Genomic DNA, 16,196 nt, shown 5'->3' with positions numbered 1-16,196 from the left:
CCCACTTAGCTGCACTGAGGCACTTAGCTTCTGCCCTGCCTTCCTCAGCTTGACTTTCCTCTTTTGCCCCATTCCTGCCTCACTTCCTCCTTTGGTAAGTCACACAAAGGAGGCCAGCAGGAAGAGCCGACCTCTGTAGGCCAACCTCCAAGGGAAGAGGAAGTCAAGCCACAAGGCAACAAAAGGTGACTGGCCAAGATCCGCTAGCTTTCCCCTGCTGATGCCAAGGCTTTTTCCTCATCTCATTTCACCACCCTCTGCCATGCAGGGGTTGGGGTTATCGCAGGTGTTACCCCAAATTAGGCCAGCTAGTAAGTGTAGGGAGGACTAATGACCCACCAGAGTTTGGCAGAAAGCAGCACATTTATTATACTGACAGCTAAGCTCAAAATAAGCAGGGGGCGGGGTCACACTTGCACTCGCATACTCACGCTCCCAGGACTGGCATGGCACTGGAGATGTCAGGATTCTGCAAGGTAAGTGTCCCACAGCACAGCTATGGACGGTGCGATGAAGGTAAGTCTTCCTGAGGCACAATGAAATACAACACAGAGAACCAGTGGCCAGGCGGTCGGACAAAGGGCAATCACTGGAGGTACAAGCTTGTGAGTGCTCTCCTGAGCACATGGCCCCCTTGCCCTTTTAAGGACCTGCACCTCATGGCCTGCGACTAGAGATGACTTAGCTGCATCTGGTTGTTCACACTCCACCTTGGGCAGTGTCCATGCTCTGGGTGATCGCTGCCTAATTAGAGTCCCAGACACCTTGTCTAGCTGGAAGTTCTGCTCTTCAACCAGAACATTCATCCCACGAGTAGTCCAGGAGAGAGTGGGAGGGGAAAAGCCACTTCACAGGCATTCAGAGAGGGAGAGGAGACAAAAGTGGGAGCAGGGGAAGTATAACAGACTTTTTGAGCATAGAAATCACTGCTGCTCCTACAACAGCAGGGACAGGCCAGTACGAGCTGGGAAAATTAAGCCCTCATGTTTCTGCCTGATTTTGAACCAGGAACCTTTTGTGTGTTAGGCAAATGTGCTAACCACTACACTACAGAAACTCTGCTACAATGCTTTGCCCCTCCCTTCATAATAACATAAGAATGGCTATACTGGGTCAGACCAAAGGTCCATCCAACCCCACATCCTATCTGCCAACAGTGGCCAATGCCAGGTGCCCCAGAGGGACTGAACCTAACAGTTAATGATCAAGTGACCTCTCTTCTGCCATCCATCTCCACCCTCTGACAAATAGAGGCTAGGGATAACATTCCTCACCCATCCTGGCTAATAGCCATTCATGGACTTAACCTCCATTAATTTATCTGCAAAAAGAAAGAGGAGTATTTGTGGCACCTTAGAAACTAACACATTTATTTGAGCATAAGCTTTCGTGGGATAAAACCCACTTCATTGGATGCATACAGTGGAAAATACAGCAGGAAGATATATATATATACACACAGAGAACATGAAAAAATGGGTGTTGCCATACACACTATAACGAGAGTGAGCAGTTAAGGTGGGCTATTAGCAGCAGGAGAAAAAACCTTTTGTAGTGATAATCAGGATGGCCCATTTCCAACAGTTGACAGGAAGGTGTGAGTAACAGTAGGGAAACAAATAAACATGGGGAAACAGTTTGACTTTGTGTAATGACCCATCCACTCCCAGTCTTTATTCAAGACTAATTTAATAGTGTCCAGTTTGCAAATGAATTCCAATTCAGTAGTCTCTCGTTGGAGTCTGTTTTTGAAGGTTATTTGTTGTAATATAGCGACTTTTAGGTCTGTCATCGAGTGACCAGGAAGATTGAAGTGTTCTCCGGCTGGTTTTTGAATGTTATAATTCTTGACATGTGATTTGTGTCCATTTATTCTTTTACGTAGAGACTGTCTGGTTTGGCCAATGTACATGGCAGAAGGGCATTGCTGGCACATGATAGCATATATCACATTGGTAGATATGCAGGTGAACAAGTCCCTGATGCTGTGGCTGATGTGATTAGTTCCTCTGATGGTGTCCCCTGAATAGATATGTGGACAGAGTTGGCAATGGACTTTGTTGCAAGGATAGGTTTCTGGGTTAGTGTTTTTGTTGTGTGGTTGCTGGTAAGTATTTGCTTCAGGTTGGGGGGGCTGTCTGTAAGCAAGGACTGGTCTGTCTCCCAAGATCTGTGAGAGTGAAAGATCGTCCTTCAGGATAGGTTGTAGATCCTTGATGATGCGCTGGAGAGGTTTTAGTTGGGGGCTGAAGGTGACAGCTAGTGGCGTTCTGTTACTTTCTCTGTTGGGGCTGTCCTGTAGTAGTGACTTCTGGGTACTCTTCTGGCTCTGTCAATCTGTTTCTTCACTTCAGCAGGTGGGTACTGTAGTTGTAAGAACACTTGACAGAGATCTTGTATGTGTTTGCCTCTGTCTGAGGGGTTGGAGCAAATGTGTTTCTATCTTAGAGCTTGGCTGTAGGCAATGGATCGTGTGGTGTGGTCTGGATGGAAGCTGGAGGCGTGTAGGTAAGTATAGCGGTCAGTAGGTTTCCGGTATAGGGTGGTGTTTATGTGACCATCGCTTACTAGCTCAGTAGTGTCTAGAAAATGGACCACTTGTGTGGACTGGTCCAGGCTGAGGTTGTAGGTGGGATGGAAATTGTTGAAATCATGGTGGAATTCCTCAAAATCTTCTTTTCCATGGGTCCAGATGATGAAGATGTCATCAGTGTAGCGCAAGTAGAGTAGGGGCGTTAGGGGAGGAGAGCTGAGGAAGCATTGTTCTAAGTCAGCCATAAATATGTTGGCATATTGTGGGGCCATGTGAGTACCCATAGCAGTGCCGCTGACTTGAAGGTATACATTGTCCCCAAATGTGAAATAGTTGTGGGTGAGGACAAAGTCACAAAGTTCAGTCTCCAAGTTTGCTGTGACATTATTGGGGATACTGTTCCTGATGGCTTGTAATCCATCTTTGTTGGTGTAGAGGGCTTCTATCTCTATAGTGGCCAAGATGGTGTTTTCTGGAAGACCACCAATGGACTGTAGTTTCCTCAGGAAGTCAGTGGTGTCTCAAAGATAGCTAGGAGTGCTGGTAGCATAGGGCCTGACGAGGAAGTCTACATAGCCAAACAATCCTGCTGTCAGGGTGCCAATGCCTGAGATGATGGGGCATCCAGGATTTCCAGGTTTATGGATCTTGGGTAGACGATAGAATACCTCTGGTTGGAGTTCTAGGGGTGTGTCTGTGCAGATTTGTTCTTGTGCTTTTTCAGGGAGTTTCTTGAGCAGATGGTGTCGTTTCTTTTCGTAACTCTCAGTGGGATCAGAGGGTAATAGCTTGTAGAATGTAGTGTTAGAGAGCAGCCTAGCAGCCTCTCGTTCATATTTCTACCTAGTCATGATGACGACAGCACCTCCTTTACCAGCCTTTTTAATTATGATGTCAGAGTTGTTTCTCAAATAAATTTGTTAGTCTCTAAGGTGCCACAAGTACTCCTCGTTCTTTTTGCTGATACAGACTAACATGGCTTCCATTCTGAAACCTATTAATTTATCTAGTTCTCTTTTAAACCCTGTTACAGTCCTAGCCTTCACAACCCCCTCAGGCAAGGAGTTCCACATGTTGACTGTGTCTGTGTGAAGAAGAATTTCCTTGTATTTGTTTTAAACCTGCTGCCTATTAATTTCATTTGATGGCCCCTAGGTGTTATATTATGGAATCAAGTAAATAACTTTTCCTTATTCACTTTCTCCTCACCACTCATGATTTTATAGACCTCTATCATATCCCCTCCTTAGTCTCCTCTTTTCCAAGCTGAAAAGTTCTAGTCTCTTTAATCTCTCCTCAGATGGGACCATTCCAAACCACTAATCATTTTAGTTGCCCTTCTCTGAACCTTTTCTAATGCCAGGATATCTTTTTTGAAATGAGAAGACCATATCTGTACGCAGTATTCAGGATGTGGGTGTACCATGGATTTATATAAAGGCAGTAAGATATTCTTTTAGTCTCCTTTTTTTAATGATTCCTAACATCCTGTTTGCTTTTTTGACTGCTGCTGCACACTGCGTGGTCGTCTTCAGAGAACTATCCATGATGACTCCAAGATTTCTTTCCTGATTAGTTGTAGCTTAATTAGCCCCCATCATATTGTGTGTATAGTTGGGGGTATTTTTTCCAATGTGCATTACTTTACATTTATCCACATTAAATTTCATTTGCCATTTTGTTGCCCAGTCACAGTTTTATGAGACCTCTCTGAAGTTCTTCACTGTCTGCTTTGGTCTTAACTATCTTGAGCAGTTTAGTATCATCTGCAAACTTTGCCACCTCACTGTTTACCCCTTTCTCCAGATCATTTATGAATAAATTGAATAGGATTGGTTCTCGGACTGACCATTGGGGAACACCACTGATTACCTCTCTCCATTCTGAAGACACCAATGGGCAAACCTGGAGAGAGAGGTGGCAGCCCTTTGATAGGTCAGCTGGTAGAGCAAAGGACTGGAGCCGGCACTCAGGAAGTCATCCTGACTTTGCCTTTCTGACTCCAGCTTGAAGGAGAGCTTCTTTTTCTTCTCCTTGCTGACAAAGAGCAAGAGAAGAAAGAAAGGTCAGTTGGGCCAATTTGGTGCACAAGTCCGTGCTGTCTTTTCCTGCTTGGGAGCCTGAAATGAGGGACTCGTGGTGGGTCAAGGCACTGCTGTGCTTCCAGAGAAAAGCCAACTGCTGCACACAAAGAGCATACCAAAGCATAGGAGTGAACCAGGGACCTCTAGATTGTTAATCTAACACTCTCCCAACTGAGCTGTCAGCACCCTAATGGTACTTTTTGGGCCTGCTATTTCTCTGTCTGGGATGTTTTTGTCAGCCCTGGCACACAAAAAGGGCATCATTGTGAGCGCCCATGAAGGCAAGATGAATTTTTGCCAGCCTTGCTCAGCTTGACTTGCTTCCTCATCCCATTCCTGCCTTAGATCCTGGGTTACCTGGTGGCTGAAGATGGTCCATGGTCTCAAGCAGTGCCAAAGCCTGACACAGTGCCCCAGGCAGCCTTTGCTCTGCACATGCTGGCCGTGCACAAATGGAAATACTTTAAAGCACCTGTCAGTAAGTTCTGGGGACAGTTGCTCACCTTCAGCAGAAACTCCCTAAAATTGGCCTATCACACCCAGTGGTACATTGACCTCTGTTCAGATTGAGCCAAAGGAGGGCAGGGTTCGCTGCTATGGCTGCCGCTGCTGTGAGGGCAGCCACTGTTGCGGATGAAGCCATCTTGCAAGCACCTTCCACCTACCCACCCATGGAAAATCCTGTAGGGTGTAAGGTGGGAATAGAAGAACACTGGGGGGTGCGGGACTTCCTAACCTCCTAATCAGCAGGTAAGTCTGCCCAGGGGTCTGTGATGGGATGTTAGATCGGTTGGGATCTGAGTTACTGCAGAGAATTCTTTCCTGGGTGCTGGCTGGTGAGTCTTGCCCACATGCTCAGGGTTTAACTGATGGCCATATTTGGGGTCGGGAAGGAATTTTCCTCCGGGGCAGATTGGCAGAGGCCCTGGAGGTTTTTCGCCTTCCTCTGCAGCATGGGGCACGGGTCACTTGCTGGAGGATTCTCTGCAGCTTGAGGTCTTCAAATCACAATTTGAGGACTTCAATAACTCAGACATAGGTTAGGGGCTTTTTATAGAAGTGGATGGGTGAGATTCTGTGGCCTGCACTGTGCAGGAGGTCAGAGTAGATGATCATAATGGTCCCTTCTGACCTTAAAGTCTATGAGTCTATGAGTCTACTCCTCCCCCTTCTGCCACCATCAGCCATCCCATACCCGGTGCTGCATCCGGTGGGGTCAAAAAAAATACAGCCATATCGGAAGAGTCAGTTGGGTTCTTTGCAGTTGCCCCATCATTCCCCTCGGGCCTGACCTGCCCTCCAGCTCAGCAACCACTGAAAATTGAAACACAAAAAAGTAGAGCCGTACAAGGCTTCAAAGCCCACCAGGCCCAACCCCCCTTCTAATATGGCAGAAAAGCCGCACTTCTCCTGACTAGGTAGGGACGTCCTATTGCCCCACAAGAGGTGAAAGGCCATTGTGTTCAGTCTCAGCAGCACTTGTGGAGCAGGGGAAACACATGGCTGAGGAAATTCCCCACAGATGGGTCTCGAGCATCACAGCCTTGTAGATAATGACAAGGTCCACTTACGCCACTGGCCAAACCATTCCTCACAGATCAGTAACCATTTCTCCCAGTTCGCGTTCCCCACCATGTCCCCAGCCGAACGCTAGAAGGCCCAGCTCATCAACCTGCCCACTCTTGCAGCCCTCCTCTTCCGCCCTGACAGATGGGGGGAGTATTGAGCCTCCCTCCCTTAGGCCCTTCAGCATTTCTGAGGAACACCAACACTGCCCAAGTGACTTTGGGCCAGTAGATCAACCAATAGGGCTGCCTCCTAGGCCAGGCTGCAGCCCACTTTCAGGACTCAGAAGAAATGCAGCTCGCATCCCTACCTACAGGACTCCAGGCACGGCCAGGCTTCTGGATCAAACGTCCTCTCTTGTGCTCAAGTCACAATAGCTAGTGGGCAAAAGACAGGCTTTCATGGCCTTTGAGAAAGCAAGATAGAGCCTTGGAAGGCCCAGCAGGGTTTGTGGCACAGGAATTGTCCTAAGATCCCATCGAGACTTCAACTCAGATTGCAGGATTCAAAGTCCCTAGTGCTGGCCCTTACACCATGGGACCAATAGGGAACCCTCAGAACTCTGCAGAAGTCTGGTGTGGATGACCTGTGCAGGCTGCCCTGCATTTACTCACCAAGTTGTCATGCAGCAGTTTGCTGCAGCTCCCAGAGGTCTTTCTTAATCCAGACTGAGAGGCCAGTGGGCATGTGAGGAAGTTGCCCCTTCAGTCCCAGGCAGTACATGGCCCTTCCTAGGAAAGGCCAAGTCCTGGGGAAAAAAAGTGATGTCAAATAACCTCCAGGAGAGATACCTGCTTTCATTTTCAGGGGAATTGTTCCCTTTTCACCTGACCAGGGACTTGAACCCTGGACCCTCAGATTAAAAGTCTGATGCTCTATCAGCTGAGCTAGCCAGGCTCACATGTAAGCCAAGCAAATTTAGTGCAGAAGAGAAACTAGTAATGAAAATGAAGGCAGGAAACAATACAGAAAACCTGCTACTCTCACTCTCTTAGCAGTCCTAGCTCCAGCCTGCTCCTCCATCCAGCGCCCTGAGGCCTTATTCTTTTTTTAGTTAAATATCAAATCCAGGAGAAAACACAGTTATACAAAGCAAAACGAAATCACAAACAGATATGTCATTGGAAATACAAAAATAAAAAAGGAAAATGCAATCCCCATCACTTTATCGTGTCTGGGCCATTCCTGTATCGAAAGCACTCGCTAAGGTCCCTGTGTGCTTATGAGAAACCTGGAGGAACTCATACCACAGCCTGAACATGAAACTCAACTGCTTCCAGGTGCTGCAGTAAAACCCTTTCCCTGCTGTGACATTGCACTCCATAGGATTTTATGAAAATATGCTAATGAGTGTGAATATAATGTAACTGGATTATGCTCTGTGCAAAAGGTCTCATGTAAGGTATCATTACAAAGCTTATAATCTACTGAGTGTGTTCATCCTATTTGTATGAACCGATCATTCCTGTATCTGAAACTAGAAATATGAACTATAACTCTGAGGTCCTGTTGTAATGATGCAAAGTGTGGGCCATTAATAGTGGTTTGGACTCTTGATGGCTCCCATTAACCAGGACAATAGACTGGAGATGGCTCTGTCCTGCACCGTCTGTGAATCAGGCCAGGAAGAATGAAGGCTTGGGGGGTCTCACAGGACATGTGACCATGTCACCTGGTACAGGAATCCATCTTAAACCTGGGGCTTTTCCCCAGGAGAGAAACAAAAGATTCCTGCCTTGTACCAAAGCTGTATAAGGGGGTGGAACTGAACAAACGTGGCTGCAGTCATGAGAAATCCCCAGCTATCACCTGAGCTGGAACAAGGACTATACGAGGTGAAAAAACTGGGCCCAGACAAGAAATAAGTCTGGTCTGCAAAAGAAGCTTATTGGAAGATCTCTGAGGGTGAGATTTGATCTGTATTGAGTTTCATACTGTATTAGGCTTGGACTTGCATGTTTTTATTTAATTTGCTCTGTGAAGAATGCAAGCTCCATAGAGAAGGAAAAGTTAATGCCTTAGAAAAATCTCTGTGTGTGTGTGTGTGTGTGTGTGTGTGTGTGTGTGTGTGTGTGTGTGTGTGTGAGAGAGAGAGAGAGATGAGTGGGAGGGTGTCTAGAAACCACTCTTTTCTAGTTTCTTTTCTCTGATTTCCTGTAGAAAATCTGAAACAGGGAGCAAAACCCATTGCCTTCTCTGAGGTTTAAACTCAGGACCTTCAGATTATGAGGCTGACATGCTGCCAACTGCACTAAAAAGGCTTGGAAAAGCTTTAGGCTCAGTGTATATAGGACCCTGCTACAGCAGTGACTGGGACAGGGAAGGAGCCAGGGATGTGCTGGAAAAAGCAGGGAGCTCTGGTGACCAGAGACTTTTCCTGGCAGCTTTCACAGCAGCAAAGAAATGAATTCATGCTGCCAGTGAACAATATACTGGAACTAATGGCAACTCAGGGGGGATATTTCCAAGCTGTGCACCTACTTCCACATTTTAGAGCTTACTTGCCTTTTCCTAGTAGGGCATTTTCCAGGTGAATTAAGCAAAGCAAGTTGGGGAAACTATACTGGTAATAGAAACCAGTGCTCTACATAAGGGTTGAACTCATAACCGCAGCAGTATTTCTCTTTGTACTAACCAGTTGCACCACTGCAGGTGTTTCTTAGACAAAACTGGGAAGCAGGCAGTTATCAGTCTCTGTGGGTCATACCTTTGCCTGGCGATTGTAAGGCTGATGCATCAAACCTAACTCAAGATGCAGCTTTTCAGCCATGAGACTCCAGTACATTTTAACAGGAAGAAAATCTCCTCTATTCTGGTTTAGCCCCATTTGACTCCTTCTGCCTGTCTTCTCCCCCACCTTGTCTCTTTCCTTCCCATTGGGGCCATACAGAGAGGAGCCCCTCTCAGTCTCTGTCACAGAGTCTTTATCCCGTAAAGGGAGGGAAGGGTCGCTCTAAAACACTGAGAATGGGGAGGGGAGGTGTGTCTGTGGTTAGGGGGAGAAAGGATGGAGAACTAACAATGGGGCCCAGAGACATTCCACCAGATTGGGGAGATCCCCTGCTGCCCCCCATCAGCCAGCTGTGGGAAGAACAATTTGGGATTGCTTGGGGAAGCCACCTTTAAAAACACAAGTGTAACATGCTAGTTACATTTTAATAAGACCAAAGCCTCCTCAAACCCAGGGTCATGATCACTGGAATGATTTTGTCCTGATATTTTACTGGCTGCAGACACAAAGCGAGTCAAATTACAGTTTCTGTTTGGAGTCAGTGCACACATGTGAATCTGGAGGCTTTTAATTCCTTAGGTTCTGCTGCCATTTCATTTCTGTCCTGTTCCAAGATTTATTGTTGTGCAAAGCAATGTTAGGCCCTTGGGAGTGTCCCCACTGGTCCCGCCTGCCACTCCTGGGCAATTTAAAAGGACCCAGGGACCCCTGCCACCAGCAGCAGCAGCAGAAGGGGACTAAGGCAACATCCTGTCCACCCTTGCTCCATGTGGCACACCACTCCCGGAAGTGGCTGGTATGTCCCTGCGGCCCTGGGGAAGGGGGGTCTCCAAGTGCTGCCCCCACCCCAAGTGCCAACTCTGCCAACTGTGGCAATGGGAGCTGCAAGGGTGGAGTCTGTGGGCAGCCATGCTCAGAGATGCCCCCGGCCCTCCTGCTTAGGGGCTGCTGCCAGAGGTGGGGTGCAGGTTGCTTTTGGGAGATGCCCGAGGTAAATGCTGCACCCCTCACCCTCTCCTGCATCCCCAACCCCAAGCCAGACCCCACACCTGCACCCAAGCTCCCTCCAAGAGCCTGCCCTCTGCACACCCTCCTGCAGCACAACCCCCTGACTGAGCCCAGACCCTGCACCCAAACTCTTTCTCAGACTCCAACCCCTCCCCCTCCCACACCCAAACTCCCCCCCAGAGCCTTAGGCAGGTGGGGGTGGGCGAGTGGGGCAGGACTTGGTCCCATTCTGGGCACCACCAAAAATTATACAAACCTGCCGCCCCTGTCCAGCCCAACCTTCTGCTGATGCACCTCAGCCCACACTCATGCAGGGTTTGAAGCTTCCATTGTTTGAATTCCAGGACACTGAGGGATTTCAGCTCCCCTTTGCCCAGAGGGAACCTTCACCCCACTCCCAACCAGGTTCTTGTCCATGGGATCACTGTAAGGAGGCTGGGTCCCTCAGTGTCTTTTCTCTCTCTACAACAGACCAAGGTGCAATAACTGGGGCATCTGAGCACCCAGGACCTTCTGTGGGGCTGCCATTCCCCTTCCACTTCTGTGGTCTCGTCTGTCATTGACTCCAGCCTTTTCTCTATCCATCATCAGCACCATCCCAAGCAAGCTGCACTCGCCTCAAAAAGACAAAGACTCCTGTGGCACCTTACAGAGTAACAGACATATTAGAGCATAAGCTTCTGTGGGTGAATCCCCACTTCGTCAGATGAATGTAGTGGAAATTTCCAGGGGCAGATATAAATATGCAGGCAAGAATCGGTCTAGAGATAAGGAGGTTCGTTCAGTCAGGGAGGATGAGGCCCTCTTCTAGCAGTTGAGGTGTGAACACCAAGGGAGGAGAACCTGCTTTTGTAGTTGGCTAGCCATTCACAGAATTCCCACTCCATTCATCTGACGAAGTGGGGATTGACCCACGAAAGCTTATGCTCCTGTACGTCTGTTAGTCTATAAGATGCCAAAGGACTCTATCACTTTTTACAGATCCTGACTAACACAGCTACCCCTGTGATACTCAAAAAGACAGTGTCCTCTGCTGGGTGTAAATCACTGACCTCTCTCAGCACTGACTGCACTGCTGTTTCCTTGCCTCTCAGTCTGTGCAGATGGGTCCTTTCTCTCCACTGCTGGAGGATTTGCCCTTCTCATGTACCCTGGTCCCAAGCAGCACAGCGGGTGGGAATCTTAAATGTGCAGAGGTGAATTAGGAACAGAAACCCCCCCAGACCTTCCATGCAATTGGCACTTGCCCCTCACTGAGCAGGATTGAAGCTTCTGAAGGGAGACTGTGGGACACATCCCCTCTGGGCATGAGCAAAGCAGCAGGGTGAAAAAGAACTTAGAGATTGAACCTAGGACCTCATACATGCAAAGCATACGCTCTACCACTGAGCTACATCCCCAATGGCAGGTGGGTGCTATGAGTTATACTCAAAGCCCTTCTGTTTCCAGATCATCCAGTGGCCTAAGAGCAGCATGGGGGACACATTCCCTGCTCTGAGGGCCAAACCTGCCACCCTGGAGATTGCTGGTTCTTAGGGGTCACTTTTCAGCAGGGCCAGATTCTATGTGTGTGGGGCAGAGATAGTGGGTTCCCTGAACTCAGGGTGCAGAGATACACTCAGCCCTCTCCACAGCATTGAGTGCGGGGGTGCTGCCACCTCCTGCTGGAAGGTAATGTGTGTGTGGGGGGATATGTGAGTCGCTCAACACCTGACCCTGAAAACACCTGGAGCTTCCCACAGCACTTCTACCACCAGGATCTGCTATTGCCACCTGCCTGTGAAGTCCAGCTTTCCCCAGCACATTCACTGCAGTGCAATTGGATCACTGTTTCCATGGCTGAACAGCAAAGAATCACTCCCAGTTTCCCTTCTATCTGCGGCAGGATTATTAGCCTGCGTCAGTGATTAATGAGGTGGCTCTTGTTGTAGATTGTTATTCATTCCCCACCTTGACAATTCACACAGTCCGTTTCCCATGCAGATGCCCAGCACCTCAGTGATCCTGGTAGCTGGGGTTTGGGCCTGAGACTTTCAGCATTCTTTCCCCTCCTCCATCTGGAGTGAACTCAAGTTTTTTCCCATCCCAGACAATCCATGAAATAACAACAGGAGCATAAAGTAAGAGGGGAGGGAACATCTCACTGCCAGGGCTGGATGTGCCCAGGGCCCCCTGCTTGTCCATTATTTCCATGGAATTTGGCCCCCTGCTTTGCACAAGGGACAGAGAAAGATCTTGCTGTTCCTGTGTCTGTGCAAGGAAAATAGTGCTTCTGTATGAAAGAGAGGAGGGAAATGGCCCCATGATGGGACAATATCCTCAGGATTAAGACCTAAGGACTTAGGCTGAGAACTGATAGAACTCCACCCATCTGGGATTTAACAAATTGTCTTCCATGGAGACACTGGGAACTTGTGACATTGATCCAGACTCTGGGGGTTTGGGCTGTTTTAACTCATGGTAAAAACAGGATCTTGATTCCAAGAAGGGAAAGAGGAGAAGCCTGATGCTGACTTTAGTCCCAGGCTGGGGTCTCCTGAATGATGGGAAACATCCTTTGCTGCTATCCAGGGATATCAGGCTACTGGCGACATACCAGGACTGGGATGTGAGGGGAATGTTGCCTGGACTTTATCATACAGGCCCCATCCTGCTTCTCAGAGCCCACAGGTGAGAATCTAGAGAAGGGTGAGTCATTTCTCAGCTGTATTCTCAGGAGAAGCCGGTAGCCGTCCTTGACCAGAGACCCAGGAGAGCAACCCCAGCAGTTCTGCAGCGATCTCTGGCTGCCAGGGGATCCAGCTAGGGGAGGGAGTGCTGGGGCCTCTGCAGTTTTTGCAGTGGGGAGGAGGCCAAACCGGTGGGGCTGTCTCAGGAGTCACAGGTAGCTTTGTTGGTGGGGGGGGTGAAGTGGGGACTACAGGATGTGAGGCTGGCTGAAACAAAACTGCACAAAAAACCTCCCCCTTTGCTCCAGTTAAGGCCTTACTGTGGCCTCTCCTCCTTTCATAAATATCTCCATATCTACCCTGGCTCTCAGAAACCCCCTCTCTCCTATGGGTATTTTCACAGTTTCTTCCTTTTTTCATGGAGAGAGCGAGAAAAACCTATTAATAGAGCTACCGACACAGTTCACAGCATGAAATACACAATTTTGTGTTCAATGAGTTGTGTTCCTTTACATAACGTGAAAAAATATGTTTTGGGCAATGCATGAAACAACCCACTTGATATAGTCAATGTACTACAGAATATTTAAAGGAGTTAAGAAAGATGTGTTATAAATTAACGTGTTGTGCCATTTACACACGCAGAAGACACAGAAGAAACTGAATTATTTGAGCTACTAAAATTTCTGCTTTCTCACAGTATTTTAGTTCTCAAGGTTGTTTTAATTTGCTTATTTTTTTGGAACTAGAAAGGGGGAAAGAGCACATTGAAGTCAGTGGAATTACCACAATGAGGGAATAATCTCATTATTTGTCACTAACAACAGCCTTTATTAACACAGAGTTAACTTTCACTGTGAATATCTCTTACCTTCCAGAACATCAAGTTCGGTAAAATTCAAACTCTGGAAAAACAGGGAATAGAGAGTGAGAGTAATTGCCCAGATAACCTTAACTCTGCCCTCTAGAAGAGAATCCCTGATAGCATATGAGAACAAGGAAAGGTTTGGGGACAAATTACATCTACTTCCCAAGAGTTTGTTTCTCCTGTAATTAATTGATCCTGGCCCCATCAGTTGATCCTGGCCTCGTGTCTGGCTGCAGAACTCACTATTTTTATCCCAGTATATTTAAAGATGAAACTGCTTTACAAAAGCTCCTTTATTCTAGGTTATACAAACAGGTCACTTCCCCAGTTATTTCAAGGAAACGGAATTTTCCTGACCCACAGAGCACTTAAACTAACATGCTCAAGGTCACACATTCCTTAGGAGAAAACGAAAGGGAAAAAAACAAAACCCACCAAACTGTTGCTGTTTCTACCTAAATGATCACTGAGACCAGAAAGTGAGATTGTGCAATTAACTGTCTGGTACCACACTGACTCTGCAGTTACTTGGATGCAGACACACCCAGCTCTATGTGTGGTAAATGTACAGAGACTCTGCGGCTGCTCATGAACTAGCAGCATATGACCTGTAAACAGCTGCCATTCGAATGTATCTGAAAGTTACAAGGAACAACGATCTGTGCTAAAGGAAGGTTGACATTGATTAGAGCCCCAGTTGATGCCGTGCGCACAAACAGAGGATTGAATGTGTAACTGGTAGTTTGATAAATCTTGGTTATTTTAGTTTTGTAACAGGCTCCTGTCCATCTCCAGTAGAGTTTTCAGTCCCAATGGCAACTTACTTACCAAATGTAATACAGACTAGTCCATTCCTCCCAAGTGGATGCGGTTCTTGTTCTTCTGTACATTGTAGCCTATGGAGGCCAAGGACCTGCAAATATGTTTTCATGTGCCTTTGTTTGATTGATGAAAACAAACTAGACACTTAGAGGATTGGAACTGATTTCAGCAGAGGGACATGTTTGTTAGGTTTTTATGCATTTGCACAGGAAAGCATTGAGTGTGTCCATGCAGTTCAGAGATCCCTATTTAGTGGGGCTCCTGAACATACTAGAAATGGAATTATTTTTATTGAAGAAACAAGTTTGTGAGAGGGCACTTAGATTTGAACCAAGGACCACTTGATCTGCAATCAAACACTCTACCACTGAGTTATACCCCCCTGACATTTACATAGGCAAGTCAGTGATCTTAAGGATTTTGAAGGACAGGCTCTGCCTCAGAGAGCTCCTTTTCTATTCCCACGCCACAGGGGGTTTAAAAATGGGGTTTGATTAAACTTTCTATATACATGTAGACACTACAGCTTGCACACCCACCAACATAGCTTCCCCCTACTGACATAGCTAGCACCTCTCGGGGAGATGGGTTAACTACATGGACAGGACAGCTCTCTCCTCTCCGCTTAGAGCATCTTCATTATTTATGAATAGGTGGGAAATAACCTCCTGAATGGACAGTATCCAATTTATCAATTATTGCTGTGTCTGCATTTAATATGGGTAACTGGTCATATTGGGCTGGATTAGTAGAAGCATTGTCAGCAGATCGAGGGAAGTGATTATTCCCCTCTGTTCAGCACTGGTGAGACCACATCTGGAGCATTGAGTCCAGTTTCACCCACCCCTCACTACAGAAACAAATTGAAGAGAGTCTAGGGGAGGGCAACAAAAATGATTAGGGTTCAGGGGACTTACGAGGAGAGGCTGAGGGCAAGGCCCCCCATGGGGGGGGCAGATGAGGCAATTTGCCCCAGGCCCTGCAGGGGCCCCCATGAGAATATAGTATTCTATAGTATTGCAACTTTTTTTTGTGGAAGGAGCCCCCGAAATTGTTTTGCCCCAGGCCCCATGAATCCTCTGGGCGGCCCTGCCCAGACCATGGTGCTGTTCCCCCACTCCCGCTTCACTTGTTCTCCTCCCTCTGAGGCCCCACCTGTGCTCTGCCCTCACTCCCATTTGGCCACTTCCCACCCCTGCTCTTCCTCTTTGGCTGAGGCCTGCTGGTCCACCTTTCGCTTGCTCCTCTCCTCCCCCAAGGCCTCCTCGCATCTCTCCACCCCCTACCCCAAGCTCTGCCTGCTGCCCACACCTCTCTGCCCCCTCCCCTGAGACTCACCCTGCCCATCACCCACACCTCTCTGCCCCCTCCCCTGAGACTCACCCTGCCCATCGCCCACACCTCTCTGCCCCCTCCCCTGAGACTCACCCTGCCCATCACCCACACCTCTCTGCCCCCTCCCCTGAGACTCACCCTGCCCATCGCCCACACCTCTCTGCCCCCTCCCCTGAGACTCACCCTGCCCATCACCCACACCTCTCTGCCCCCTCCCCTGAGACTCACCCTGCCCATCGCCCACACCTCTATGCCCCCTCCCCTGAGACCCGCCCTGCCCATTGCCCACAGCTCTCTGAGCCCTCCCCTGAGACCACCCTGCCCACACCTCTCTGCTCCTCCCCTGAGACTTACCCTGCCCACATCTCTCTGCCCCCTCCCCTGAGACTCACCCTGCCCATCGCCCACACCTCTCTGAGACCCGCCCTGCCCACATCTCTCTGCCCCCTCCCCTAAGACTCACCCTGCCCATAGCCCACACCTTTCTGAGACCTCCCCTGAGACCCACCCTGCCCATCGCCCACACCTCTCTGACCCTCCCTTGAGACCTGCCCTGTCCATCCCTCTCACTTCTCTGACC

At 48.3% G+C, this 16,196-nt stretch overlaps 3 non-coding genes across 3 annotated transcripts; all 3 read right to left on the bottom strand.

Moving 5' to 3' along the window:
- Nucleotides 1–7,007: 7,007 nt before the first annotated feature.
- On the bottom strand, nt 7,008–7,080 carry TRNAK-UUU (transfer RNA lysine (anticodon UUU)). The gene has a single exon. It is a non-coding gene; the product is annotated as a tRNA-Lys (tRNA).
- A 1,291-nt stretch (nt 7,081–8,371) lies between these two features.
- TRNAM-CAU (transfer RNA methionine (anticodon CAU)) lies at nt 8,372–8,444 on the bottom strand. The gene has a single exon. It is a non-coding gene; the product is annotated as a tRNA-Met (tRNA).
- A 6,147-nt stretch (nt 8,445–14,591) lies between these two features.
- TRNAC-GCA (transfer RNA cysteine (anticodon GCA)) lies at nt 14,592–14,663 on the bottom strand. Its single transcript has one exon. It is a non-coding gene; the product is annotated as a tRNA-Cys (tRNA).
- Between the last annotated feature and the right edge of the window lie 1,533 nt (nt 14,664–16,196).

This window comes from Gopherus flavomarginatus, chromosome 3 (assembly GCF_025201925.1).
Source record: "Gopherus flavomarginatus isolate rGopFla2 chromosome 3, rGopFla2.mat.asm, whole genome shotgun sequence".
NCBI lineage: Eukaryota > Metazoa > Chordata > Testudines > Testudinidae > Gopherus > Gopherus flavomarginatus.
Note: the sequence above shows the minus strand (reverse complement) of the source record. Positions and strands in the feature narration are given on the sequence as shown.